This window comes from Pongo abelii, chromosome 22, assembly GCF_028885655.2.
Source record: "Pongo abelii isolate AG06213 chromosome 22, NHGRI_mPonAbe1-v2.0_pri, whole genome shotgun sequence".
Taxonomy (NCBI): domain Eukaryota; kingdom Metazoa; phylum Chordata; class Mammalia; order Primates; family Hominidae; genus Pongo; species Pongo abelii.
In genome coordinates this window covers 30,253,000-30,280,867 of record NC_072007.2, presented here as the reverse complement: position 1 = coordinate 30,280,867, position 27,868 = coordinate 30,253,000, and the positions used below count along the sequence as shown (strand labels likewise).

The 27,868-nt window shown below is 39.0% G+C and overlaps 1 pseudogene; it reads left to right on the top strand.

Moving 5' to 3' along the window:
* Positions 1–5,109: 5,109 nt before the first annotated feature.
* Positions 5,110–23,971, top strand: LOC100433378 (keratin, type I cytoskeletal 18-like; annotated as a pseudogene).
* Positions 23,972–27,868: the final 3,897 nt, after the last annotated feature.

The following is a 27,868-nucleotide window of genomic DNA, read 5'->3' as shown; positions in this document are numbered from 1 at the left end:
GTCGTAACCAGTGTATCACTCTGTTGGGGGATGTTGATAATTGTGAAGGCTATGCATGTGTAAGGACCAGGGTATATGAAAAACCTGTGTACCTTCCTCTCAAGGTTTTTTGTGAATCTAAAACTGCTCTAAGATAAAATAAAATCTATTAAAAGAAGAAAAAGAAAATCAGAAAACAAGGGAGAGGGCAATAATAAAGACTTTTGTCCACTGACTTTGTAAGAAATGGGAACATAAATATGTTTCTACTTCTAGTGTTCCTTTACTGGTTTCTGCCAGTTAGCATCGTTGGAGAGTTTTAAAATTGGATTAAATGAATGTTCTCACCTACAATGCCAGAAAGGGGGCATCATCATGTTAACTAAGATATCTCCTGCTAGTTTGTGAATTCCTTTAAAATCTTCCAAGAAATATTTGAATAGTTTATTATTTTCCATCGGTAACATCTGTAAATAATTTGCTTGCTAAAATGATCCATTAAACGTTAACTTTAGAATTGATCCATTTTACTGCTTATTAATTACATGTTTTCTAATATTTAGAAGAAGCTATAAGAAAAATTTATGAATTCTTTCAATCTGATTAAATGTATCAAGCAGAATCCAGGATAAATAATCAAATTAATTCCCTTTGACATTAATGCTTAGCCTGAGGAGTCTGATTTACCCAAATGTTTAAAATTTCTCACACATCCACACTCACACACACACATACACACTAGTTTTTTTCATTGTTCTGGTTATAATATGTTTGAGAAATATTTCATGAACAAAAATAGAAAGTGGAAGAAAATAAATTAGTTCTCAACTGATTGAAAACATTAAAGTTAGCTAGTTCATATTAACAATTCTCCTGCCTCCTTGTTCACTGGTAATGAACAAAAATGCCTCCTTCAGCAACAGCTACAATAAATAGTTAGATAATATATGCCTTTTAGTATTAACAAAGTAGAAAGGTGGTGATCACATCTAACTATAATGCTGAAATAGTGCACTATAAATTTTCTGCAATTATAATGTCTTCTAAATTATATATTTTCTCTAATTTTCTGATTTTATGAATAAGAAAATTTGTTGATCAAAACTATTTCTCAGTTCCTATTTATGGGCTTTATTTTTATTTGTCTTTCCTTCAGCTCTATCTTGTTCACTTTCATCTCACGGTTTAGCTTTTTACATTTCGCTCAATCTGTTAAATTTCCATTTTTAAAACTATTTTTTTAGAATACGAACTTCTTTTTGGTCTTTTTTAAAAAGTTTCTCTGTTTTACTTTTTCCTTTTCTTTTTTTGAGACAGGGTCTCTCACTCTGTTGCCCAGGATAGAATGCAGTGGCATTATCACAGCTCACGGCAGCCTTGACCTCCCAGGCTCTGGTGATCCTCCCACCTCAGCCTCCCAAGTAGCTGGGACTACAGGTGCATGCCACCCCGCCCAGCTAATTTCTTTATTTTTAGTGGAGACAGAGTTTCACCATGTTGCCCAGTCTGGTCCCCAACTCCTGGACTCAAGTGATTCACCCATCTTGCCCTCCCAAAGTGCTGGGATTACAGGTTTGAGCCACAGTGCTTGGCTAAGTTTACCTGTTTTTCTATTTTATGTCATTGTTTTACAGTGTTTCATTTCTACAAAAGTTCATTGTAATTATGAAAAATATATTTTTTCTTTCAGTTAGAGTGTGTGTGTTTCTCACATTTTGAAGTTTGATTCCAAAAGTTCCAATGAGGATACAACAAGTGGGAAAAAGCTCTGTTTTTCTATCCTGTTCAGTTGCGTTTTGCAAACCATTCTTTGCTCTCTGAGGCTATGATTGCAGGTTTGCAATGACTAATACTTATTAAGCAATTTCAATGTTGTGGGCACTGTTCGTTGTGTTTTATATCCCTCTTCTATTTTAATTTTCTACTGAGTAGAAAAAAAATTTATACATTAACCATTCCTCCCTATTTATACCTTTTAATATTGCATTTCACACCTTCTCTTTTTGTCATTTGGGGAGTTGAACTTTCTGCAGTCATTGACTCAGAGAAGGCTAACCAAAAAGAATTACTTTCTTAGCCTATGTGTTAAAAATATAAAACTTTGGATGAAATCACTAAATTTGGAAGATGCTATTTATCAAAAAAAGATTTATCTAGCAACTCTGTATTTTCTCATAGCTCCTACACTCCCTTTTTACATACACACACACACACGCACACAAATTCCTTTGATTTTGGAAATAGGGAGGAAGATGTAGAAGAAAACAAAAAGATCTTAGTCACTGATGGATCCCTGAGAAGGTGTCCAAGGCTGCAATCCACATTGAGCCAAGTCTTGTGGGGCAATAAATGGGAGAGAGGATCCTAATACAGGTAGATTCCAAAGAGCTTAGGAAACCTCTGCCCTTATGATTCAAGAAAAGTGTTAAGATCCAAGAGATCTCCTCAGCCTACCATAGTTCAGGAGCCTCAAAATTAGCTAAGATGTCTAAATCCACAAGACAAAGAGTGTGCAGAGTTGTGTAGTAGTATTAATCTTATGCCAAAAACTACATGTAGTTAGCACTGAGAGATAATGAACCTGAGGAAAATCACATGAAAAACATCTGCAGCTTGAAACAAAAGACTCACTGGGCAGATATCAGCAGGTAAAAGCAAGGACTGGGCCTCACGCGATGTGCCTTGGTCCCCAGGCACACAAACACATACTCTTGCCATGCCATTTGAGTGTCTGATTTTTCCAATCACTCTCTTATCCAGAATTGAGGTGCTGGCTCAGGAAATTAGAAAAGGAACATAACTAAAGTGAGATTTTATGTATCAGCCAGTGGAATAAAGAATTTATTTAACACATAATTATGGATAAATTAAGAACATTGTTTCCACATGTGCATTCGTAACTTGCTATTTGTATATACTGCATCTTCAGACTAGCATGCCTTGTTTGATAGATGAAGAAAACAAGGCTCAATGTGACTTACTAACTTCCAAAGACCGCATAGCTAGAAAGTGCTGGAGCCAAAATTGAGATGCTTAAAGGCTGATCCTGGGCCCACACTTTTAAAAGACATGTCTTCTCAGAAATTGTTCTTTATAGTGAAAGTAGCTGAAATTTGTCTATGTTCTTCCAACCAAACAGTATATGGGTAGAGATGGATTATGCCAATTAATATACACATGAGAAAAATATGTATATATTTGTGGAATTTTGCTTAAATGTTTAATATATTTCCTCTTTATTTTTATTTAAAATAAATAAAAAGGTGAGTAATATTTTAAAATTGTACTTTTAAAATTTATCAGAAATTAATCTATCATCAGATTAAAATATATAGAATGACATCTTCTTTGTCCAAATTGTTATGTAACTGAAACACACAGTCCCTGATCTCAAAGAACAAATTTGGAGACAGGTATTTTAATGTTGATGTCACATAGTAACTCAAGCATGTATTAAAATGAGGATACAGTTAAGATGCGTGATCTTCATCAGGAGTGATAGTTTCTGTTTTAGAATGTCAATGAACCAGATGTCATGTGAGCCCAATTATGAGGCAATTTAGTAGAATACATGTATAGGCAGAAACATAAAACAGTAATAACCTAATTTTGGGATAATATTTCAAAACCCAATGGCAAAATGGTACAAGTTGCATTTAGAGTACCTGTAGCATACGGTAGGTAGTGATCGAAGAGGCTTGAAATATTACTTAAACATTAATAAGAGAAAAAATAGCATAACCTTTCAGCTTTGTTCTTAAGGAAGTGATGAATATCTATAAGGAATTAAACTGTGATCCAAGGTAAAATCCATGCGAATATTTAACGTCTTAGTGCGTGTTCAGGCAAACTTTTCACTGAATAACTCAAAATAGTGTGGATCATTCATATAGAATCCAATGTAAATTACTATCCCCACCCTCCGCGACCTCCCCCGCGGCCCCTTGGAATTGTGTGAGATGCTGGCTCTGAAGATAACTATTTTCAGAGAAAGGGATATATAAAAATAGCAGTGACAATGGAAACATGAGACCTAGTCACAAAGCACCTACCCATGTGAATTTGAGATAGTGGTTTTATAAATACTTGTTTCCGAGAACCAATGAAGCATGTTCTAGTTTTCAGTGAATTGCTCTTGGCTCTAAACGCACATTTCTTTATCTGTTCTGCAATAACAGAGCTTTTTAAACACATAATATTAATCTTTGCCGGTAGAGGGCGATAGAGAGACACTGCATTGCAAAACCAAGGTGTTTGTCAACTGTTTTAGTCAGGGTCCTCTAAAGGGACAGAACTAGTAGGATAGATGAGTATATGAAGGGGAGTTTATTAGGATAATTGACTCACATGGATAATTGATAACTTCACATGATCACAAGGTGAAGTCCCACAATAGGCTGTCTGCAAGCTGAGGAGCCAGGAAGCCAGTCGGAGTCCCAAAACTTCAAAACTCTGGAAGCCGACCGTGCAGCCTTCAGTGTGTGGTTGAAAGCCCAAGAGCCCTTGGCAAACCACCAGTGTAAGATCAAGAGTCCAAAAGCTGAAGAACTTGGAGTCTGTTGTTTAAGGGCAGGAAGCATCCAACACGGGGGAAAGATGGAGGCCAAAAAACTCAGCTAGTCTAGACTTTCCACGTTCCTCTCCCTGCTTTTATCCTAGCCATGCTGGCAGCTGATTAGACGGTGCCCACCTGGGTTGAGGGCAGGTCTGCTTCTCCCAGTCCACTGACTCAAATGTTAATCTTCTTTAGCAACACCCTCACAGACACATCCAGGAACAAGACTTTGCATCTTTCAATCCAATCAAGTTGACATTCAATATTAACCATCACATCATCTAACACTGTTTTGTTGCTATTTTTGTTTCTTCTTGCTGGTGCTGCATCACTGTGAGAGGGACTCTGTTAAAGCCTAGAGCACAGTCTCTCAGCAAGCTTACAGCCCCGTCCCTGGCCTGGTGACCATCTTTCTATGGCCCTCCTGAAACAGACATTGTGCTCCCAAGACCTCACACTGCTTTGTCAGCTAGGAGGTTCCCTAAGCTCCAGCTTGCCCTACACTCTTGCTTGCCAGCATCAGTAGGCCTGCACCTATGAAGGTAAGAGGATAGCTTTAGGCAGCTCTACCAACAATGTGCAATGCACCCAGCGCGCTGAAACCCATACTTCTGCACACCTTTCTGCCAGCCTCACTCATCAACACACTCTATGGGGTGTTTCCAGTTAACATGGAAATAGTGGGCCAACTCTGGCTGGGGCAGCCCCGTGAACTTTTCTGCCATCCAATGGGCTGCTGCCACGTCTTCCCCAAAGGAAGTCAGTAACCTAGTTTTCGGGAAGGGAACACTCTCCAAATTTTGTCCTTCCTTCCTTGTGTACTTTAAATTTCTCTTTACTACTCTACAGTTACTTCGCTCTCCTTATTAATGATTATTTATATTAAACTTCTATTGTTCAAGTTGAATTGTGATAGCTGCCTCTCAATTGGACACTGATGCAAGGAAGATCAAAGGTGGAAGAAAGGGTGAATTGGAGGCCAGCTATTACATGTAAGATACATAATTGAATTTAAGATAACTGTGAGTTAGAGAATTGGAGTTTGTGTTTTTTTGCAATTTGAAAGAGTAACAACGCAATGAATTCTGGGAAAGTTATAAAGGAAATTAGTGAAATAATTGTTAGCATACTTCTTTCGTTGCCTAATAAAAAAGATGCTTAATAGGGTCAGGCGCGGTGGCTCACGCCTGTAGTCCCAGCGCTTTGGGATGCTGAGGCAGGTGGATCACGAGGTCAGGAGTTCAAGACCAGCCTGGTTAAGATGGTGAAACCCCGTCTCTACTAAAAAAATACTGGGTGTGGTGGCGGGCTCTTATAATCCCAGATACTCTGGAGGCTGAGGCAGAGAATTGTTTGAACCCGGGAGACAGAAGTTGCAGTGAGCCAAGATCGCACCACTGCACCCCAGCCTGGGCTACAGAGTGAGACTCCATCTCAAAAAAAAAAAAAAAAAAAAGGATGCTTAATAAATACTTGACTTCCCAGCCGATAACTAACTAAGTAAAGCTAATGAATGATGACTTGGTCATTGCATTCCATGTTCCAGTCCTCACTTCAAAGTTTTTAGTTTGAAATTATTAATGTATTCAGAAAGGATAAATACATTAATCACATTTGCGATACGTTCATGATTTTATAGGTGTTAATTTATTTACAAAGAAAATATAACTTTCTAGGATGGCATAATGTTACTGACAGCTTATCAAATATATGTGAAATATATGCTGAAATCAGCAGGTTGGAATGTCTTTTGTCTTTGAAGTTACAAAGAATTTCCCAATAAAAATTTGCTGTTTGGTTCTTGCTTCACTAGGCTCTATTGATTATCACCTTCTTTTATATTGTTCTTTCCTCCCTAGAGGACAATGTCATTACTTAGGTTTGAGCATATTTGTTATGCTCTGCTTCTAGAGCACATAGAATAGAAATTGGATGGTTCTAAACATTTTCAAGTATTTATTTATAAATTATTTTTTGGTGGGATAATTGTCACAGATTGATGATTATACATATCATGTATCCTCATTTTATTTACAGTGTGTGTATTAGCTTCCTAGTGCTGCTGTAACAAATTATCACAAACTGGGTGGCTTAAAACAACAGTAATTGGGCCGGGCGCCGTGGCTTATGCCTGTAATCCCAGCACTTTGGGAGGCCAAGGCAGGTGGATCATGAGGTCAGGAGTTCAAGACCAACCTGGCCAAGATGGTGAAACCCTGTCTCTACTAAACATACGAAAATGAGCTGGGCATGGTTGCGGGCACCTACAATTCCAGCTACTCAGGAGGCTGATGCAGAGAATTGCTTGAACCGGAGAGGCAGAGGTTTCAGTGAGCTGAGATTGTGCCACTGCTCTCCAGCCTGGGCGACACAGTGAGACTTTGTCTCAAAAAAATAAATACAAAATATTTTAAAAAGCAGGAATTTATTCTTTCACAGTTATGGAGACTGGAAGTCTGAAATAAAGGTAGTGGCAGGGCTATGCTTCTTCCGAAGGCTCTGGGGAATAATTCTTTCTTGCTTTGTCCAACTGTAAGGGCTTCTAATGTACCATGGCGTTCTTTAGTTCCTGGCAGCATACTTTCATTTCCCCCTCCGTCCCGCTTTTTTTTTTTTTTTCAGTATTCATGTATTCATGTGTCCTCTTCTCTTCTCAATAGGACACCAGTCATTGGATTTAGGGTCCATCATAATTCGGGATGACCTCATTTTAACTAATCATATCTGCAGAGTCCCTCTATAAGGTCACATTCTGAGATTTCTGATTGACATTAATTTTTAAGGTATGCTCACCACTGTTGGGAGGATATTTTAATTTCAAGTCTTAGGAGACTTTCTTGGTTGATTTCTGAAAAAGATAAGCAAATTAGAAATAATCTATTTCAGTTCTTCTTAATCTAAATTTATACTTGGAATATATGATGGGCTTTTCAATGCTAACCACTCAAAAATGAAGAGAAAAATAAATATATCTAGACATGGTGAACATTGATTCAAGTTCTAACCCTTCTACTTCTTCTACTTTTAGTAAGGATGTTGCTTTGTTTAAGCCATTTGTGGCCCTTGATACTGCTGGATAAATCCCTACCAAGTTTCTCCTGGGAGTCAGAGTGGAGCTATTCAACCTCTAGATGATATCCAAATAAGAAAGCAATAAGGCCAGTTGACAGAGCTCCAATCTGAGGACATCATTCAGATATTTTATAGCGGACTTTTCTTAATTTCTTCCCATAATATCAAGGTGATGTTCCCTGAACTTTCCTGCCCACACCAGAAATTATTGTTAACTAACTTATTTCTAAGACTCAGATAAGTATTTACTGACACTTGCAAGAGAAGTTTGAGAATATTTTCCAGATAGGTCTCAATCATATGTACAATATAAATTTAATTTTTGATAAATTTAAGCCAAGGCATTCTTAATATCAGTGTGCGTGTTTTGCTTTCTCCTTTGAAATGGAGGAAATTGTAATGATTTCTGGTACTCAAATTCTAATTCATAAGATTATAAATTTGTTTAACTTTTCCCATCCCCAAAATAGATAATCATTAAATAAACCTTTAAAAGAGCTTCATGGGAGGAAGTACACCTTACTCTGTTCTCAATAATTGCTTTATAGATTGTTAAGATAGTATATTATTCTGTTAAATAATCCCTAAGATATATAAGCTTTTTGGCTCTATTCTTTATTTTATCATGAAACTTGAGCTTTATTGTTTGTTTGTTTTTTAATTTTATTTTATTTTAAGTTCCAGGATACATGTGCAGGATGTGCAGGCTTGTTACATAGGTATATGTTTGTCATGGTGGTTTGCTACACTTATCAACCAATCATCTAGGTATTAAGCCTCACATCCATTAGCTATTAATCCCGATGCTCTCCCTGTCTCCGCCACCCCCAGCAGGCCCCAGTGTGGGTGGTTCCCCTCCCTGTGTGGATGTGTTGTCATTGTTCAGCTCCCACTTACAAGTGAGAACATGCAGTGTTTGGTTTTCTGTTCCTGTGTTAGTTTGCTGAAGATAATGGTCTCCAGCTCCATCCATGTCCCTGCAAAGGACATGACTTCATTTGTTTTTTATGGCTACATAGTATTCCATGGTGTATATGTATCACATTTTCTTTATCTAGTCTATCATTGATGAGCATTTGGGTTAATTCCATGTCTTTGCTGTTATGAATAGTGCTGCAATGAACATATGTGTGCATGTATCTTTATAATAAAATGATTTAAATTCTTTTGGGTATATAACCAGTAATGGGATTGCTAGGTCAAATTGTATTCCTCATTGTAGGTCTTTGAGGAATCGTCACACTGTCTTCCATAATGGTTGAACTAATTTACATTCCCACCAACAGTGTAAAACTGTTCCTATTTCTCCACATCCTCACCAGCATCTGTTGTTTCTTGACATTTTAACAATTGCCATTTTGACTGGCTAGAGATGATATCTCATTGTGGTTTTGATTGGCATTTCTCTAATGATCAGTGATGTTGAGCTTTTTTCCATATGTTTCTTGGCCACATAAATATCTTTTTTTGAGAAGTGTCTGTTCTTGTCCTTTGCCCACTTTTTAATGGAGTTTTTTTTTTTCATTTAAGTTTATTTAAAGTCCTCGTAGATTCTGGATATTAGACCTTTGTCAGATGGGTAGATTGCAAAATTGTTCTCCCATTCTGTAGGTTCTCTGTTCACTCTGATAGTAGTTTCTTTTGCTATGCAGAAGCTGTTTAGTTTAATTAGATCCCATTTGTCTACTGTAGCTTTTGTAGGAATTGTTTTTGATGTTTTCATTATGAAATTTTTGCCCAAGACTATGTATTGAATGGTAGTGCCTAGATTTTCTTCTAGGGTTTTTATAGTTTTGGGTTTTACATTTAAGTCTGGAATCCATCTTCAGTTAATTTGTGTATAAGGTGTGAGGAACGGGTCCAGTTTCAATTTTCTGCATGTAGCTATCTAGTTTTCCTAGCACCATTTATTCAATAGGGAATCCTGTCCCCATAGCTTTTTTTGTCAGTTTTGTCAAAGACAAGATGGTTGAAGATGTGTGGTTTTATTTCCGAGATCTCTATTCTTTTCTATTGGTCTATCTGTTTTTGTACCAGTACCATGCTGTTTTGGTTACTGTAGCCTTGTATAGTTTGAAATCGGGTAGCGTGATGCTTCCAGCTTTTTTCTTTTTGCTTAGGATTGTCTTTGCTATACAGGCTCTTTTTTGGTTCCATATGAATATTAAATTAGTTTTTTCTAAATCTGTGAGGAATGTCAATGGTAGTTTAATGAAAATAGCATTGAATCCATAAATTTCTTTAGGCAATATGGCCATTTTAGTGATATTAATTCTTCCTATCCATGAGCTTGGAATTTTTTTTTCATTTATTTGTGTCCTTGAGCAGTGTTTTGTAGTTCTCCTTGAAGAGGTCCTTCACTTCCCTTGTTAGCTGTATTCCTAGGTATTTTATTCTCTTTGTAGCAATTGTGAATGAGAGTTCATTCATAATTTGCCTCTATGCTTGTCTATTGTTGGTGTATAGGAATGCTTGTGTTTTCTGAACATTGATTTTGTATCCTGAGACATTGCTGAATTTGCTTGTCAGCTTACAAACCTTTTGGGCAGAGATGATGGGGTTTTCTAGATGTAGCATCATGTCATCTGCAAACAGAGACATTTTGACTTCCTCTATTCCATTTGAATACTCTTTACTTATTTCCTTTGCCTGACTTCCCTGGCCAGAACTTTCAATACAATGTTGAATAGGAGTGGTGAGAGATGATATCCTTGTATTGTGCAAGTTTTTGAGGGGAATGTTTTCAGCCCATTTAGTATGATATTGGCTCTGGGTTTGTCATAAATGGCTCTTATTATTTTGAGTTATGTTCCATAAATACCTAGTTTATCGAGAGTTTTTAACATAAAAGGATGTTGAATTTTATCAAAGGCCTTTTCTGCATCTATTGAGATAGTCATGTGGTTTTTGTCTTTAGTTCTGTTTATGTGATGAATTATGTTCATTAATTTACGTATGTTGACCTACATCCCAAGGATGAAGTTGACTTGATCATGGTGGATAAGCTTTTTTGATGTGCTGCTGGATTTGGTTTACCAGTATTTTATTGAGGATTTTTTGCATCAATGTTCGTTAGGGTTATTGCCTTTAAGTTTTCATTTTTGGTTGTACCTGTGCCAGATTTTGGTATCAGGGTGATGTTGGCCTCATAGAATGAGTTAGGAAGAAGTCCCTCCTTTTCAATTGTTTGGAATAGTTTCAGAAGAAATGGTACCAGATCCTCTTTGTACCTCTGGTAGAATTTGGCTGTGAATCCATCTGGTCTTGGGCTTTTTTTTTTTTGGCTGGAAGGCTATTTATTACTGCCTCAGTTTCACAACTTTTTATCATTCTATTCAGGGATTCAACTTCTTCCTGGTTCGGTCTTGGGATGGTGTACGTGTCCAGGAATTTATCAATTTTTTTCTAGATTTTCCAGTTTATTTGCATGAAGGTGTTTATATGGTTGTTTGTATTTCTGCAAAGTCAGTGTTGATACACCCTTTATCATTTTGCATTGTGTCTATTTGATTCTTCTTTATTAGTCTATCTATTTTATTAATTTTTTCAAAAAACTAGCTCCTGGATTCACTGATTTTTTTGAATTTTTTTTTATGTCTGTATCCTCTTCAGTTCTGTTCTGATTTTGGTTATTTTTTGTCTTCTGCTAATTTTGCAGTTTGTTTGCTCTTGCTTCTCTAGTTCTTTTAGTTGTTATGTTAGTTGTGTCAATTTGAGATCTTTTTAGCTTTTTTATGTGGGCATTTAGTGCTATAAATTTCTGTCTTAACACTGCTTTAGCTGCGTCCTAGAGATCTGGAACGTTGTCTTTTTGTTCTCATTTGTTTCAAAACACTTCTTGATATCTGCCTTAATTTTATTATTTACCCAGGAGTCACTGAGGAGTAGGGTGTTCTATTTCCATGTAGTTGTGTGGTTTTAAGTAAGTTTCTTAATTTTGAGTTGTAATTTGATTGTGCTGTGGTCTGAGAGACTATTATGATTTCAGTTCTTTTGCATCTGCTGAAAAGTATTTACTTCCAATTATGTGATCAATTTTAGAGTAAATGACATGTGGCGCCAAGAAGAATGTATATTCTGTTGTTTTTGGATGGAGAGTTCTGTACATATCTATCAGGTCCACTTGATCCAGGGCAGACAGAGTTCAAGTCCTGAATATCCTTGTTAATTTTCTGTCTTGATGATCTGTTTAATATTCACAGTGGTGTGTTAAGGTCTCCCGCTATTATTGTGTGGGAATATAAGTCTCTTTGTAGGTCCCTAAGAACTTGTTTTATGAATCTGGGTGCTCCTGTATTGAGTGGATATATATTTAGGATAGTTAGCTTTTCATGTTGAATTGATCTCTTTACCATTATGTAATGCTCTTCTTTGTCTGTTTTTCATCTTTGTTGGTTTAAAGTCTGTTTTGTCAGAAACTAGGATTTCAACCCCTGCTTTTTTCTGCTTTCCATTTGCTTGATAAAGTTTCCTCCATCCCTTTATTTGGAGCCAAATTGTGTCTTTGCACATAAGATGGGTCCCTTTTTTTTTTTTTTTTGAGACAGAGTCTTGCTCTGTCGCCCAGGCTGGAGTAGTGCAGTGGCGCGATCTCGGCTCACTGCAAGCTCCACCTCCCAGGTTCACGCCATTCTCCTGACTCAGCCTCCCGAGTAGCTGGGACTACAGGTGCCCGCCACCATGCCTGGCTAATTTTTTTGTATTTTTAGTAGAGACGGTGTTTCACCATTTTAGCCAGGATGGTCTCAGTCTCCTGACCTCATGATCTGCCTGCCTTAGCCTCCCAAAGTGCTGGGATTACAGGCATGAACCACCAAGCCCGGCTGGGTCTCTTGAATATAGCACACCAGTGAGTCTTGACTCTTTATCTAGCTTGCCATTTTGTGCCTTTCAACTGGGGTATTTAGCCCATTTACATTTAAGGTTAATATTGTTTTGTGTGAATTAGACCCTGTCATCATGATGCCAGCTGGTTATTTTGCACACTTGTTGATGCAGTAGCTTCATAGTGTCATTGGTCCTTGTACTTCAGTGTGTTTTTGCAGTGACTGGCACCAGTTTTTCCTTTCTATATTTAATGCTTCCTTCAGGAGCTCTTGCAAGGCAGGCCTGGTGATGACGAATTCCCTCGCATTTACTTGTCAGAAAACGGTTTTATTTCTCCTTCACTTATGAAGCTTAGTTTGGCTGGAGATGAAACTCTAGGTTGGAAATTCTTTTCTTTAAGAATATTGAAAATTGACCCCCAATCTCTTCCAGCTTGTAGGTTTTCTGATGAGAGATCCATATGAGTGTGATGGGCTTCCCTTTGTAGGTGACCTGGCTTTTCTCCTGGTTGCCCTTAACATTTTTTCCTTCATTTCAACTTTAGAATCTGACGATTATGTGTCTTGGGGTTGATCTTCTCATGGAGTATCTTACTGGGGTTCTCTGGACTTCCTTAATTTGAATGTTGGTCTGTCTTGTTAGTCTGGGGAAGTTCTCCTGGATGATATTCTGAAGTATGTTTTCCAGCTTGGTTCCATTCTCCCCATCTCTTTCAGGTACCCCAACCAGTCATAGGTTTAGTCTTTTTACACAACCCGATAGTCCTCAGAGGCTTCATTTATTCCTTTTCATTCCTTTTTCTCTGCCTGTCTTACTCAGCCAGACAGCCTTAAAGATCTGAAATTCTTTCCTCTGTTTGGTCTATTCAGTTGTTGATATTCGTGGTTGCATTGTGAAGAGTTCGTGTTGTGTTTTTCAGCTCTATCAGGTCATGTATGTTCCTCACTAACTGGTTATTCTGGGTAACAGCTCCTGTAATGTTTTATCATGGTTCTTAGCTTCTTTGCACTGGGTTAGAACATGCTCTTTTAGCTGAGCAAAGTTCATTATGATCCACTTTCTGAAGCCTACTTCTGTCAATTCATCCATCTCAGCCTCTTCCTAGTTCTGTGCCCTTGCTGAGAGGTGTTGAGATCATTTGGAGGAGAAGAAGAAATATGGCTTTTTAAGTTTTCAGTATGTTTTTGTGGATTCCTTCTCACCTTTGTGAGTTTATTTAGCTTCAATCTTTGAGGCTGCTAACACTTGGATGGGGTTTTGCGGGGACTTTTCTGTTGATGCTATTGTCATGGTTGCTTTCCGTTTGTTTGTTTTCCTCTATTCTGTAGGGCTGCTGCAGTTTGCCGGGGGCCCACTCCAGATCCTATTTGCCTGGGTCCCTCCCTCACCTGGAAGTGTCACCAGTGGAGGCTGCAGAACAGCAAAGATAGCCGAGATAGCTACCTGCTTCTTCCTTTGGCATCTCTGTCCCAGAGGTGCACTGACCTGATGCCAACAGGAACGCTCCTGTATAAAGTGCCTGGCCGCCCCTGTTGGGGGTCTCTCACCCATTCAGGAGGCACAGGATCCAGGACCCACTTAATGAAGCACTGTGGCTGCCCCTTTGTGGAGGGATGTGCTGCGCTGTGGGGAATCCCATTCATCTGAACTGCCTGGATTCCTCAGGACCAGCAGGGAGAAAGACTAGGTCTGCTGATCTGTGGAGACCACAGCCTCCCCTCTCCCCAGGGGCTCAGATGCGGGAGATCAGGGTTCTGTCCCTAAACCCCTTGCTAGAGTAGCTGAAATTCCTGCAGGGAGGCCCCACTCAGTGAAAAGAGATGGGTCAGAGTCTGGCCTGAAGAGGTAATCAGGCTGTGTTCTGTGACAGCCAGTGTGCTGCACTGTGGAGAATTCCTCCTAGGTCTAAAGCATCCAATCTCTCCGGCAGCAGCAGGAGAAAAAACGACAAACTGGACCTGCAGTGATGGTGGCTGCCCCTCTCCCTGGGAGCTCAGTCATTTTAGGCAGCAGGCAGCCACAGTAATGATGGCTGCCCCTCCCCCTGGGAACTCCATAGTCTTAGGCAGTCTCCAGCCAAGTGGCCATTGAGAATCTGCACAGCTCTGTGCTTGGGACCCAAGGCCCCAGCGGCGTGGGCTCACAGGGGGAACTCCTGATCCATGGGTTGCAACTCCTGATCCGTGGAAAAAGTGTGGCTTCTCAGGCAAGTAGCATGATCACTCACTGCCTCCCTTTAGCTGGGGGTGAGAGTTCCCCTAGCCCCGTGTAGCTCCCAGGTAGGCCGTCGCACCACCCTACTTTTCCTCACTCTGTGGGTGGCACCAACTGCCTGGTCAATCCCAATGAGAGAACCTGGATACCTCAGTTGCCGATGCAGGGTTCGCTTGCTGTTTTCACTCTTCCCAGTGGGAGCCTCCGATGGTAGCTGTTTCTATTTGGCCATCTTGACCCCTCCCCACTCTACTCTTAATTATTAACAAAAAATGTATTGCAAGATAATTAAGCATGTTTTTTTCTTTCCCAAGACATTATGTACCCTATCTGCTTTCTTTTGGCTTATGAGTATTTATTCGCATAATTGGTGAAAGCAACCATACCATTTGTACTTGGCTTTTTAGTATTTCAGGTGCTTTGTTAATAAGCTTCATTGACAGAGCCATCTTTTCCATTAAGATGTAACTCTCTAAGTTTCAAACATGAAACTAGTTTCTCTTTCCTGGAAGAAAATAATGAAATAACCAGTACTGTCTTCTGTCTTCTTAAGTATGAAAAAAATTGTTATTCTACCTATCCACTTGTTTATTGTATTTTGTTCTCAATTGTTAATCATTATGTGTTGTGTACTTTATTTGCTTGACAATTTTTTCTCTAATAATTATAAATTAATACCTTATATCACCCTCTGATAAGTACATTTAAACATTACCCTTTTTGCTTTATCTATACTTTCTTGTGTTTCTTAAATTCTTAAGATGTCATCCTAGTTTCTGTTTGTATCATTTAACCCAGTATAACACATGACTCTTTCCTTTTCTATAGATATGCCAATTTTTATCTAATAGTCACTGAGTACTGCCTTTAACTTTTAACTATTATGTATAACTTATTCCAGCATCTTATCATACCCTCTATCTCTACTGCAGATGATTGATGAACAAATAACTATCTTATCTGCTTTTATCCTATTCTAGACTTCATAGTTTCTTTAGTTGCTGAATAAAATATATTTTTCTATCTTTCTATTATTCTGCTTCTTTTTATACAACCACTCTGCCACTTATTACTCATTCATTCACCTACCATATCAGAAGCTGTTATAGGGCACTGGGATTGCTACATTGTACTAAACAAGCAAAAATGTATGTTTTCGTAGAACTCATATTATAATGGATGGATGATAAGCCAATAAATGAAGAAATAAATAAATGATCCAGTGTGTTAGGACATGATAGGCATATGGATAATAATTAAAAAGGGAAGGGAGATGAAAATTTCAGGATAGGGCTAATTGAGAATGGCAATATGTGAGTAAAGGAGATTTATATGTATATATGTGTTATATTACATATATAATATATAACACATATATTACATAATATATTATATTACATATATGTAATCCATATATGATCCATGGGTTACATATATGTAATATATATATTATATATATAACATATTACATTATATATATTATATATTATATTACATAATATATTACATATATTATATTACACATATATTAATATATAATATAATATAATATAGTATAATATATTATATTATATATTAATATAAATGGGAAAACTTATATTATATAATATATTAATATATGTTATATATTTATATATGTATACACAGAGAGAGAGAGTAGGTCTCACTCTGTTGCCCAGGTTGGTGTGCAGTGGTGGAATCGTTTCTCACTGCAACCTCTGCCTCCTATAGGCTCAAGTGATTCTCTCACTTCAGTCTCCTGAGTAGCTGGGACCACAGGCACCACCATGCTCAGCTATATTTGTTTGTAGGTTTTGTAGAGAAAGGGGTCTCACTATGTTGCTCAAGCTGTTCTTGAACTCCTAGACTCAAGTGATCCACCCACCTCTGTCTCCCAAAGTGCAGGGATTACAAGCATGAGCCACAGTGCCCAGCTGATTGATATATATATATATATGACTATATATGTGTTATACATATATATATGACTATATATGTGTTATATATGACTATATATGTTATATATGACTATATATGTTATATATATGACTACATGTGTTTTATATAGCTATGACTATATATGTTACATATATATGACTATAAATTTATTTACATACATACTTTATATGTATGTATATTTCCATATATATGTTACATATATATGACTATATATAAGGAAATATGCGTACATATAAAGTATATATGTAAATAAATTTATATATATAGTTATTTATGTAAATAAAGCTGTATATATTTATATATGTATTTATTTCTGGGTAGCTACATATATATATATATACCTCCTGTGCTCAGTACCAACAGGTACACCAAATCAAGAAGAAGATGATGAAAATCATGACCCAAGAAGAGGTGCTGACAAATGCCTTGAAAGACAGGGTTCATAAATTGATTCCAGGCAGCACTGGAAAAACATAGAAAAGCCTTGCCAGTCTATTTATCCTCTTTATGATGTCTCATTAGAAAAGTAAAAATGCTGAAGAAGCCCTAGTTTGAATTGGGAAAACTCATGGAGCGTCATGGTGAAGGCAGTAGCTCTGGAAAAGCCACTGGGGATGAGACAGGTGCTAAAGATGTATAAGCTGATGAATATAAACCACCAGTCCAAGAATTTGTTTAAAGTTCAGACTTATAATGTGTCAAATAAAAAGTCCTATTTGTGATGGTCAAAAAGAAATTAAAAATTAGAACAATAAATTTTCTGGAGCCAGAGAGAAATAACCAGTGCAAAAGTCCCCCAATGGGTGTGTGCCTGCTGTGTTTCTAGAGTAGCCTAGTGATCAATATGACTGCAGCAGAGTGAGCAAGGAAAAGATGCGGGAGATGATATCATGGAGTTACAAGGTGGCAGTGGGGTCGTGCAGTGTCTTCTAAGGCCACAGTAAGGACTTTGGCCTTTAGTCTGGGGAAGATGAGGCCACCAGAGGGCTTTGCCAAGAAGAGGAGATTGTCCGATTTACATTTTAAAAGATTGTAAGAACTTCTGTGTTGCAAATAAAGACTCCTTCCGTGTTGGTTCAAGTTAAGATTTTTTTGACTTTACAGTGGTGTGTGGTATGAAAGCTATAGGCGTTCAGTTGAAACCATACTCTGAATTTTGAAATGTGATCTTTTCCTAGACTAATGATGTACAGTGTGATACTCTCTTGCAATGCTGGGCAGCATTGAGGAGTGGCAGCTGCCCATCAGCCACATGATCACAAGGGTTGATATGGTTTGGCTCTGTGTCCCCTCCCAAATCTCATCTTGAATTATACTCCCACAATTCCCAAATGTGGTGGGAGGGTCCCGGTGGGAGATAATTGAATCATAGCGTGGGGCCGGGCAGGGCGGGGGTGGAGTTTCCCCCATACTGTTCTCGTGGTTGTGAATAAGTCTTATAAGATCTGATGGTTTTATTAGCGGTTTCCACTTTTGCATCTTCCTCATTCTCTCTTTGCCTGCTGCCATCCCTGTAAGATGGAAATTGCTCCTCCTTGCCTTGTGCAAGGATTGCAAGGCTTCCCCAGCCTTGGAACTGTAAGTCCAGTTAAACCTCCTTCTTTTGTAAATTGAGCAGTCTTGGGTATGTCTTTATCAGCAGCACAAAAATGGACTAACACAATTAATTCATATCGGGAGTGGGGCACTGCTGAGAAGATACCCAAAAATGTGGAAGCGACTTTGGAACTGGGTAACAGGCAGAGGTTGGAATGGTTTGGAGGATTCAGAAGACAGGAAAATGTGTGAAAGTTTGGAACTTCATAGAGACTTGTTGAATGGCTTTGCCCAAAATACTGATAGCGATATGGACAATAAGGTCCAGGTAGAGGTGGTCTCAGATGGAGATGAGGAACTTGTTGGGAACTGGAACTAAGGTGACTCTTGTTATGTTTTAGCAAAGAGACTAGCAGCATTTTGCCCCTGTCCTAGAGATCTGTGCAACTTTGAACTTGATGGAGATGATTTAGGGTATGTGGTGGAAGAAATTTCTAAGCAACAAAGCGTTCAAGCAGTGACTTTGGTGCTGTTAAAAGCATTGAGTTTTAGAAGGGAAACAGAATAAAAGTTTGAAAAATTTGCAGCCTGACAATGAGATAGAAAAAAAATTCCCATTTTCTGAGGAGAAATTCAAGCCAGCTGCAGAAATTTGCATAAGTAACAAGGAACCAAACGTTAATCCCCAAGACAATGGAGAAAATGTCTCCAGGGCATGCCAGAGGCCTTCATAGCACCCCATCACTGGCCAGAGGCCTAGGAGGAAAAAGTGGTTTTGTGGGCTGGGCCCAGGGTCCCCGAGCTGTGTGCAGCCTAAGGACTTGGTGCCCTGTGTTCAAGCTGCTCCAGCCATGGCTGAAAGGGGCCAATGTAGAGCTTGGGCCGTGGCTTCAGAGGGTGGAAGCCCCAAGCCTTGGCAGCTTCCATGTGGTGTTGAGCCTGTGGGTGCACAGAAGTCAAGAATTGATGTTTGGGAACCTCCACCTGGATTTCAGAAGATGTATGGAAATGCCTGGATGTCCAGGCAGAAGTTTGCTGCAGGGGCAAGGCTCTCATGGAGAACCTCTGCTAGGGCAGTGTGGACACAGAGTCCCTACTGGGGCACCACTTAGTAGAGCTGTGAGAAGAGGGCCACCGTCCTCCAGAGCCTAGAATGGTAGATCCTCTGACAGCTTGCACCATGCACCTGGAAAAGCCACAGACTCCATGCCAGCAGGGAGGGAGGTTGTACCCTGCAGAGCCACAGGGGTGGAGCTGCCCAAGACCATGAGAACCCACCTCTTGAATCAGTGTGACATAGCTGTGAGACATGAAGTCAAAGGAGGTCATTCTGGAGCTTTAAAATTTGACTTCCCTGCTGGATTTCGGATTTGCATGGGCCCTGTGGCCTCTTTGTTGTGGCCAATTTCTCCCATTTGGAATGGCTGTATTTACCCAATGTCTGTACCCTCATTGTATCTAGGAAATAACTAGCTTGCTTTTGATTTTAAAGGCTCATAGGTGGAAGGGACTTGCCTTGTCTCATATGAGACTTTGGAGTGTGGACTTTTGAGTTAATGCTGAAATAAGCTAAGACTTTGGGAGACTGTTTGAATAGTATGGTTGGTTTAAAATGTGAGGACATGAAATTTGGCAGGGGCCAGGGACATAATGATATGGTTTGGCTGTGTCCCCACCCAAATCTCATCTTGAATTGTACCCCCATAATTCCCACATGTTGTGGGAGGGACCTGCTGGGAGATAACTGAATCACAGCTTGGGGGGGCAGGTGGTCCCCCATACTGTTCTCATGGTCATGAATAAGTCTCATGAGATCTGATGGTTTTATCAGGGGTTTCCACTTTTGCATCTTCCTCATTCTCTCTTTGCCTGCTGTCATCCATTAAGATGGGACTTGCTCTTCCTTGCCTTCCACCATGATTGTGAAGGTACCCCAGCCACGTGGGACTGTAAATCCAATTAAACTTTCTTTTGTAAATTGCCCAGTCTCAGGTATGTCTTTATCAGCAGCATGAAAATGGACTAACACAAGGGTGAACAACCAATACTTAAAATAATTTTGAAGAACACTATGCCTGTTAAACCATCCACAAGTGTGGATGTTCCAGTGCCTCTGCAAGCTATTCTAGAGCCTCATCAGAAGAGACAGAGATTGATGATCCCGTCACTGTAGCATCCTCTGCACCCTGCAATTAATTTTAATTCAATACCTCAGATGTTCTTCAGGCCCAACATGCTTTCAACTCTGTACATTAATGGTGAGTACTTCTACAACGATTCCATTTTTCACTTTCAGTTTAGTGTTCAATAAATTACATGAGATAATTAGCACTTTATTATAAAGTAGACTTTGTGTTAGATGATTTTGCCTAACTGTAGGGTAATGTAAGGATTTTGAGCACATTTAAGGTAGACTAGGCTAAGCTATGATGTTTCATAGGTTAAGTATATTAAACGTGTTTTTTTTTTTAATTTATGAGATTTTCACCTTACAATATGCATATTGGGACACAACCCCATTGTAAGTTAAGGAGCATCTATAGCCTACGTGGAGGATCAACAAATGTAGAAGCAGAACACTAAATTAATAAGAGAGAGTTTACTGCAATAATCCAGGTGAGAGACGATGTGGCTTTGACTAGGGTGTGAGGAGTGGAAGTAACAACATTTAGCAGTACTTTAAAATATTTTTATATATTCTCTTACAGAAATTTAGTGATATTTAACCCATGCATTTGCATAAGTAAATTACCTCTTGTCAAATTCAGCAATGACTTGTACATTACTAAAGCCAGTGATCAAATCTCACCCCTCATCTCATAGGATCTGCTGCCTGATTAAAAGGTAGATTATCCATCTATAGTGATGACAAAGCAAATAGGTACAAAAGGTCATGGGAAGGCAATCAGGAATTCAGTTCCGGGCATGTGTAACCTGAGATGTCTATAGGATACACAGATGGATATATTGTATAGGTAGTCAAATATATAAATCCAGAGTATAAGAGGAAAATTCAGTTAGAGAGATACATTTTAGAGTGATATGGTTGGTACTTTTAGTGAGGAAACAGAATGAAATCAATAAGGGGTGAGTATCTCAGAGGAAGCAAAGGGGGCTGCTACAGTTTAGATGTTTGTTCCCTACAAACTCCATGTTGAAATTTAAGCCCAACATGTTGGTGTTGGTAGGTGGGGCTTAGTGGGAGGTATTTGGGTCATGGGGGGGCAGATCCCTCATGAATAGATTAATGCCCTTCCTCAAGGGTGAGTTCTCACTCTATTAGTTCCCAGGAAAACAGGTTGTTAAAAAGTTCTGGCAGCATTTGCATCTCTCTCTTGCTTCCTCTCTCCACATGTGATCTCTGCACATGCTGGCTCCCCTTCTCCTTTTGCCATAAGTGGAAGCAGCCTGATGCCCTTACCAGTTGCCCAGTCTTTAACTTTTTCAGACATCACAATTGCAAGCCAAATGAACAACATTTTTTTTTCTTAATAAATTACCCAGCCCCTATATCCCTTTTAACAACACAAAACAGACTAAGGCAGGGGCATTTGATATTAAGAAATCAGAAAGACAGGAAAAAGCAACCAAAAGAATGAGAAGGGGTAGCGGCTAGTGGGGAAGGAATAAAATGAAAAGCAAGTGGTGTCTTGGCTGATAAAAGTGGTGTGGCAAAGATATGGGAGTAATAATGAGTTGCTGGTCATAATGACTTCTAGGTCAAGTGAGACTAGGATGGAGAACTAACCAATGGTTTAGCAATGCAGAATTCATTGGTGATTTTGACCAGAGGCAGTTTACTTAGGTAAATTTGGACAAATCACAAAAGCTCTGAGCTTGAGTCTAAATGTATAAAAACGGTTATATTAATTGGCCCATTTGCCTCGTTAGACTGTGACTCAAATAGGAGATCATTATGTCAGAAGTACCATAAAATTGGTAAAGGATTAAAAACAATGCAATATAATATATCTTCTATTATTATTAACAGTTGACATTCCATGCACCTTTTCTTTTTGTCGATAGACTCTATTAAACAACCATTTGCTATGCTTTTTGGTCTTGTTTTTTTTTTTTTTTTTTCTTACTTACATTAATCTAGATGCTCATACTCCGTGTTTTAAAAATAAAGATAAAACTTCTGAGAGTTAATAGGAATTATTTTACTAACCTTTTCCCTTTAAACCATGTCATTTATATCTTTCCAATGGAGTATCTATTGCACTTTAAATCTCATTTTTACAGGATTTTTACCTGTCAAGAAATGTTCAATATGAGGCTTTGAACAAACTATTTTCTAAAAGGTGATATGGATTTGCATTGTCTCATAAATGCATATGGGGTTCAAGTATTTAAAACAAGATGTATTTTGTTTGAGAATATAGGGTTATAGAAAACGTATGAGGGTATGATTTGCTGCTGTTATGAAACCTGTAGCTCAGAGGAGAAAATATTTACATTTTTCTAATTCATACATTCATGTCTAAAATTAGCATATTAATTTAGGTTTTTATTTAAATTATTCCTACCTTTTAATTTCTATGATTAATTTCTTAGAATGATGCTCAAAAAAGCCTGAGTCCTCTCCTCTCGCTCTCCTCCCAGACAGCATGAGCTTCACCACTCGCTTCACTTTCTCCACGATCTATGCAGGCACCGGGGCTCTGGTTCCCGGATCTTGGTGTCCTGCTCCACCAGCTTCCATTTCGGCTTGGGGTCCAGGGTCCTGGCTGCCCGAATGGCTGGGGTTCTGGCAGGAATGGGAGGCATCCAGAATGAGGAGACGATGCAAAGCCTGAACAACTGGCTGGCCTCCTACCTGGACAGAGTGAGGAGCCTGGAGATGGAGAACTGGAAGCTGGAGAGCAAAATCCAGGAGCCCCTGGAGAAGAAGGGACCCCGGGTCAGAGACTGGGGCCATTACTTCAAGACCATCGAGGACCTGAGTGCTCATATCTTCGCAAATACTGTGGATAGTTCCTGCGTCATTCTGCAGATCGACAATGCCTGTATTGCTGCTAATGACTTTAGAGTCACCTATGTGTCAGAGCTGGCCATACTCCAGTCTGTGTAGAGCAACATCCATGGGCTCTGCAAGGTCGTCGATGACACCAATGTCACTCAGCTGCAGCTGGAGACAGAGATGGAGGCTCTCAAGGAGGAGCTGCTCTTCATGAAGAAGAACCACGAAGAGGAAGTAAAAGGCCTGCAAGCCCAGATTGCCAGCTCTGGGTTGACCATGGAAGTAGATGCCCTCAAATTGCAGGACCTCACCAAGATCATGGCAGACATCCAGGCCCAATACGATGAGCTGGCTCAGAAAAACTGAGAGGAGCTGGACAAGTACTAGTCTCAGCAGATTGAGGAGAGCACCACAGTGGTCACCACACAGTTCATCGAGGTTGGAGCTGCTGAGATGATACTCATGGAGCTGAGACATACAGTTCAGTCCTTGGAGATCGACCTGGACTCGATGAGAAATCTGAAGGCCAGCTTGGAGAACAGCCTGAGGGAGGTGGAGGCCCGCTACGCCCTGCAAATGGAGCAGCTCAACGGGACCCTGATGCACCTGGAGTCTGAGCTGCCACAGACCTGGGCAGAGGCGCAGCACCAGGCCCAGGAGTAGGAGGCGCTGTTGAACATAAGGTCAAGCTGGAGGCTGAGATCGCCACCTACCACCCCCTGCTGGAAGATGGTGAGGACTTCAATCTTGGTAATGCTCTGGACCGCAGCAGCTCTATGCAAACCATCCAAAAGACCACCACCTGCCAGATAGTGGATGGCAAAGTGGTGTCTGAGACCAATGACACCAAAGTTCTCAGACATTAAGCCTGCAGAAGCAGGGTACCTTTGGGGAGCAGGAGGCCAATAAAAAGTTCAGAGGTTAAAAAAAAATGATGCTCAAAGATATTTGTTCCCATATTTCCAGTTACTTCCTTTCTTCCAGCTTTCCTGGATATCTTATTTTATTATATTATAAATAACTTTTCAGGTGTACTATGTTACTCTTTCAAAAAAACCCTTTAAAGTGTTTTTTTAAACTCAGTAAAATTTAATGAAAAAACGGTTCTTAATACAAATAGTTTATTAAGGTTCATTACACTAGTTTGAGGAAAATAATTAATATTAAAAGATTGACACTAAGAAATGTTTTATGAAATTCAACTCTTTCACTCACCTAGCATTTAAGACCCATTTTTGAAAACAAAATTAAGTATAATCAGAACTTATAAAAAAGTACACAAGTAAAGTGAGTTAATGACTATATCCCTGAAGCAATCAAATTTCTGTAAATGTTTCAAAAATTGACAAAATATTTTAAGCAATCAGTTAAGTAAATTTGAATAAACAATTGTTATATACTTACCATTGGGTAAATAGGAATTTTTTTTGGATGCTATGTGATATGGTTTGGTTGTGTCCCCAATCAAATCTCATTTTTAATTGTAGCTCCCATAATCCCCGTGTATCATGGGAGGTATCTGGTGGGACATAACTGAATCATGGGAGGAGATTTTCCCATCCTGTTGTCATGAGAGTGAATAAATCTCATGAGATCTGATGGTTTTACAAAGGGCAGTTCCCCTGCACACACTCTCTTGCCTGCCACCATGCAAGATGTGCCTTTGCTCCTCCTTTGCTTTCTGCCATGACTGTGAGCCTCCCTAGCCATGTGGAACTTTGAATTCATTAAACCTCTTTTTCTTATAAATTACTCAGTCTTGGGTATTTCTTCATAGCATTATGAAAACAGGCTAATACAGTATTTGGCATTCAATGTTGAACAATGCACACACTCTGCCTTCAAGTAACTGATAATGCAATAAAAAGATATCATCAAATTATTTATGGTGATTCTAATAGATGTTAGGTACTGTGTTAGGTCCTGAGGGTTTGATAGTAAATAAGATAACAGTTCTTTCCTTTTAGAATTTACAGTATAATGGGGAAGTAAATGAGTATGAAAATAATTAAATAACATCTGAAAAGTTTTACGGCATGAATGGTAAGAATGCAATGGGAATTCAATTGAAAGCCACTTAATTCAATTTTACAAATATAAGGAAAGTGAGAATGGAATTCCATTCCAAACCTGAAAGACTGGGAGAGTTAAACCCAGGAAATAATATATAGATAAGCCTACATTAGAGTGATCCACATTTAGAAGTAATGTATTTCACCAAAATTTATATGTTGAAGTCCTAAGACCTCAGACTGTGACTGTATTGGGAGACAATCTGTAAAGAGGTAATTTTTGAAACTGGATCACTTCCTTGCTGGCTGATGGGCCACGAGGACCAGAGAATTGGAGGCACATGGAGTAGTGATAGCCACTCACTACAGCTGTACTACAATTGACTACTGAGGAATTCAGACGCGATACTGACGGAATGAAATGAACTGAATTGTGCAATAGCTCAGAACAGTTGTGAGCTGTCATGGGAATTGGCAGTCATAAGGACTGTGGTATCAGATGGCTATTATTAAGTCCTACGAATATATATTGGAGAAAGATAAGGAGAAACTGACATTGTTAATCAAAGTTTAAGTGACTGTGAAAGTGAGAAGGCTGCCTTGAAAAAGATATTTATCTTTGGTACTTAAAGGGCAGAAACTTTAAAATAAGGCACAAAATTTAATTATAAGTGTAGAATATTTCCAGGACAGGTTGGGTTCTCAACCTAATAATTCCGCTCTTTCTGTAGAGTTGTTTTTTTTTTTTTTTTAATTCTGCAATTCAGATAAGAACACCGATTGGGATGATACAAAATTTTCAGAGTTGGAATGGGGAACTTCTGAGTCAATGTCCTTGAGAACAACAAAACCCCAGATCTCCAGAACTCCCTGGGCCTGAAGGAGTGGCTCACTCTTTTCATATAAGTCTGAATCTTGCCCCTTATGTGGCATAATTACATACCTCCTCCTTGATAATAGAGCCCACCACTTTTTAAAGATCTATCCATTCTTCTTTTCCTGGTCATCAGATTATTAATGAGGGTTAAGTAAAATTAGTTCTGGTCCTGCTAAAGGAAGAAAGGGGCCTAGTAGTATATACTAGGAAAAGCCAGCAGAGTATCTAGAGACTGGATTCTGTCAGGGCTGTGTCAAAAGTGGAGCAGAAATATCTTGTTAGAAAATGATCATTGTAGAGTAGACATGTGACATAAGATCAGAAAACTCACCAGCTGATGATGTTTTACATAAGAACTGGGAAGGCACTCTATTATTAGGGACAACAGCATTGCTGCAAGGCTCAATGATGGCTGTCCTCCCTAGGACATGACTGACAATAAGGGATTTCATTATAGAATTGGTCTTCTTAAAAACAACAGGAAACAATAGGAATAATTGGATCTCAAAATAATAGAGACCAGCTGGCTATGTTTAAATACAGGAAAAAGCAGGAGTACAATTAAGCAATAAACAATGTCGAGACAGAAATTCTCAACTGCAGAGGGTTATGGAAATAATGATTAGAACATAATGTTCTGAGAGGGAGGGAGATGGGTAGCCAATGAGAGTATTTCTCAATGTATAGGATAAACATATACATACACTAAAGATGAATGATCAGGAGGTAAGGGCAGAAGATACAATAAAATTCATCATTACTTGCTCAGTTTCTGGAACTGAGCCAGTACGCAGACTTGGAAATTTTGATTGAAGTAGAGGCCCTCTTGAAAAAAAAATGTTGTCACAATAATTCTCCCCAAAATGCACCTAATGCCAATTACATGGCAACCATACGGTAGAAAAATTAGAGCACTCAGACATTTCAAAAACTATTGAAGTTGTCACTGATGCATGGGCATCACCATGCATTCAATAATAAAATATGGAGCACTGTTTCTAAAGCTGACTCATGTTCATTGGATCCATTAAACTACCCAGACAGAGAGAATTCAAAATTGGAGGGCACATGGAGTAGTGATAGCCCCTCACTACAGTTGTACCACAATTGACTACTGAGGAATTCAGATGCGATACTGACGGAATGAAATGAACTGAATTGTGCAATAGCTCAGAACAGTTGTGAGCTGTGGTGGGAACTGGCAGTCATAAGGACTGTGGTATCAGATGGCTATTATTAAGTCCTACAAATATATACTGGAGAAAGATAAGGAGAAACTGACATTTTTAATCAAAGTTTAAGTGACTGTGAAAGTGAGAAGGCTGCCTTGAAAAAGATATTTATCTTTGGTACTTAAAGGGCAGAAACTTTAAAATAAGGCACAAAATTTAATTATAAGTGTAGAATATTTCCAGGACAGGTTGGGTTCTCAACCTAATAATTCTGCTCTTTCTGTAGAGTTGTTTTTGTTTTTGTTTTTTTCTGCAATTCAGATAAGAACACCAATTGGGATGATACACAATTTTCAGAGTTGGAGTGGGCACTAATACACTTTGGCTGTGTCCCCACCCAAATCTCATCTTGAATTGTAGTTCTCATAATCCCCACGTGTCATGGGAGGGTCCCTGTGGGAGGTAACTGAATCATGGGCGTGGTTGGCTGTTCTCATGATGGTGAGTGTGTTCTCAAGAGATCTGATCATTTTATCAGGTGCTCTCCCTTAGCTCAGCACTCATTCTTCCCCTTCCTGCCACCATGAGAAGTAGGATGTGTTTGCTTCCCCTTTTACCATGAACGTAAGTTTTCTGATGTCTCCCCAGCCCTGCGGGAGTCAATTAAACCTCTTTCCTTTACAAATTACCCGATCTTTGCAA